Source organism: Hermetia illucens, chromosome 3 (genome assembly GCF_905115235.1).
Source record: "Hermetia illucens chromosome 3, iHerIll2.2.curated.20191125, whole genome shotgun sequence".
Lineage (NCBI taxonomy): Eukaryota > Metazoa > Arthropoda > Insecta > Diptera > Stratiomyidae > Hermetia > Hermetia illucens.
Window position 1 is genome coordinate 31,464,557 of NC_051851.1, and position 3,701 is coordinate 31,468,257.

Sequence of the window (3,701 nt, forward strand, 5' to 3'; positions counted from 1 at the left end):
GATTTTATAATAGACTTTGATGCGTGTTTTTATCGACTTCCCATGTTTCCAGACGATACACATATTCTAAATATCTGCAGAACGGTGGATAACAGTCTTGAAATGCTGCTGAAAATAATAATAAAAGAATGTTAAAATGGATCTATGCACGTAGGAAAGAGTAATAGATCCATAGTTTTGCTATTAGTGTTTGGAGCATGTACACCCCCAGGACTACAATATTTCATAATTAAACTCCCACGATTTCGGGATTTGATTTCAAAATTTTTGTTAAAAATGGAAAAGTTTAAAGGTTTTGTTCATATTGCTGCATACGAACATATCTTCCGGGAACAGAAGTTTCTCTTCAAATCCTTAATCAATTTTTAAATTTTTTCCACAGGGTATTTGAAAGGATTAGTGTTATGAGTGCGTATCATACCGGAGGATTCCATGGAGAATACTTGAGTATCTGTGCCGAGTCAAAAGCACTTTGCAGGATGGCGAATCTTTACAGGAAGCTTTTGGAAAACAAACAGAAGATAGTCAATATCAAAGAAGGGTTCCAATCAAAACTCACAGTTGTAAAAACAAGTCGGCAAACCGGGAGCTGGACGCTTCAGGTACGAAAGGTTTCGTGTATTTCTTAGTACGTAACGCGTAATATATGCATATATTATGTGAGAGTATCCACTTTCGGGTTATATCGACATTTATAGTCTTCAATTTGCAAAGAAGCAACATCTTTGACCTATTATAACTTTGCTAGTAATAGTGCGATTTCCACTAAACTTAGTAAGATCATGCTCTATATTATAGCCTACATCACTGCACTTCGTGGTGCTAGGATGAAATTAAGGGGGTTTTGCAGCCAATTACTAACAATTATAGTAATATACTATTATTAAATTTATTTGAACAGATATCGGTAAGGAAGGTATTTCGGAGCCCAGGCACCATATAGTGGCAGCCTCCTGATTTTTTTTCAGATTTTTCGGTTGGGTAGTTTCTGAGAATGGCCCCCTTAAAGAAATGATCACTTTCAACCCCCCGCACTCCCCACCTACCCAACAAATGTCAAAACTGAGACCGGCTTCGAAAAGTACTAATCGAGACCTTTAATTTGATACCCCACATGACTATATTTGATGAAAAAAAAATTGACCTACCCCCCTTTTTGTATGTATGCGGACCCTCCCTTAAATTCATTGTAAAAGGATGTAGCTCACTGTATGCGTGAGCGTTCACAGTTCCCCCCTTTCCACAAAATTTGGTGTCAATCGCTGTAACCGTCTCCGAGAAAAATGCGTTTGATGGACAGACAGACAGACTGCCTAAAAGAAAGGTCCTTCCCCGCAGAGTGGAAAATACAAAACCTCGTATTGATCCCGAAGACAGGTAAGCCGATAGGTGAACCAACATCCTATAGACCTATCTGTCTTCTGAATACAATAGACAAGGTCCTCGAGCGGGTAATCTATAGCCGGTTATATCCATTAATTGATAGTGGAGGTTATTTATCGAATAGGCAGTTTGGCTTCCGGAAGGCTCGGTCAGCGGTTGATGCTACCAAACTGGTTTTTGAACTAGCCAGAAAAGCCTACGACGAAGCAAAATACTGCGCACTGGTGACTCTTGACATCAAAAACCCGTTCAATTCTGCCAGATGGAACCATATCATCGAAGTGCTCATCGCGTCACAAACTCCAAAATACATATTAAACATAATCTTCGATTACTTCCGACAGTGGAAGCTACTTTATGATACGGACAAAGGGTCGAAGATGTATGTAATAACGGCAGGAGTTCCGCAGGGGTTTGTTCTGGGCCCTCTGCTATGGAACTTAATGCATAATGGCCTTTTACAGCTTCCAGTAGCTAAACAAGCCGTTGTCGTCGGATTCGCAGATGACGTTGCGGTGGTCATAACATCTAATCACTCCGACGAAGTACAGATATATGCGAACGAGACTATAAGGACGATCAAGTCCTGGCTTAAAGACCACGGGCTGGAGTTTGCCGAACATAAGACGGAGTTGGTTCTCTTTACAAAGCGGCGGAAACAGACAACTGTTGAAATTTACATCGGGGCGCATGTTGTTAGCTCTCAGCCATCGCTGAAATACCTGGGAGTAATATTCGACTCCAAGTGGAGCTTTAAACCCCACCTAAAGCTTACTGGGCAGAAAGCGGCGACAATCAGCTCAACAATGGCAAGGATGCTCCCAAATGTAGGCGGCCCGAAGCACAGTCGACGATTACTCTTATCGCGAGTCGTCAGATCTGTACTTTTATACGCGGCACCAGTATGGACGTCCGCGATAAAAATGAGAGAAAATCGCAGACAGCTTCAAGCTGCATATCGATTAAGCGCTCTCCGAAAATGTTGCTCCTACCGAACAACATTTTATGAGGCGGCATGCGTGATTGCGGGATGATCAAGTCGTCTGTACGAAAACCAGGAAGCAAGCCTAAACAAGCAAACAAGCAAGTGAGACGAGTTACGATCTGACTCAGTTCTTAAGCGGACACGGTGGATACAGGGTTTACCTTTATAGGTTCGGTCTAGATGAATCGCCCGATTGTCCTACGTGTGAAGGTACAGCCGAAAATGCTGAACACGTTTTCTTCCCCTGCCCCCGATTTAAAAGCTCAAAGGGAAAGCTTGAATCAGAGCTAAATATCCGTTAAACGGTAGAAAATCTGATAAGGTACATGGTGCAATCAAATACAACAAGGGACGCGGTAGTGAAACGGATCCCCCAGAAACTAAAATCAGCAGAAGTACAGCGGGGACATAGAAGGGAAGCTACTGCAATTAACGCCACGCAAAGCGGTAGCAGCTCGTTTAGAGTGAACAGCTAAGAACTGAACAGCCCCGCGAAGCAATACCGAACGGTGTGGGGAAAATATGGGAGATTTTAGTCGGTAAGAATCCGGCATGCGTGTCCTAGATTCCAGATGCGTATCCATGATGGATTTCCCCCAGCCAAAACAAAAAAAAGGACGGACAGACAGCCAGTCAACCCATTTTAATAAGGTTTTGTTTTACACAAAACCTTAAAAATCAAGTCCAGCAGTAATTTAAAAAAATTCACTTATCTTGAATCCAAGGTATCTAAGCTTGCATCCGGATGTACTTAGTGATTCTGTGGTAGTGCAAATTACTTCCAGACGATTGCCTGAAATGAGTACTTTTAATTACCTTTCTTTCTCAGCACACAAGCCAGGGAGTTACACAAACTCCAAAGACTGGCTTGCGTGTGTATCAGTGGGGCAATGAGGACATGCCCTACGGCATGTGGAGGTCCTTCTGGGATTATAACCCCTCGCCATCTGCACATACAGATGCAGGCAAGGAGGGCTATATTCAGGATGGCCGGGAGCATCAGTGAGGCGGGGAGCAGCCTAAACGGAAAGAAAATTGATATGCTTTCTAGGCGGTATCCCGAATTATTAATACCAAGGGATAACATGACAACGAGGTTTCACTTCGATAAGAAGTTTGAAACACGTTGGAGTAACGAACCAAACTGGGAGAGCGTGGCTGTGGCATACGGCTTAAAACAGCAACTGATTACTTGGTACACTGATGGATCCCTCACAGCAAAGGGAACGGGTGCCAGTGTCATTGGTCCAAGGAAAATAGGTACACTAGTATATTTCTGGCGGAAATATACGCCATAGACAGATGTACCTCCCTTATCTTCAAAGGAACTACA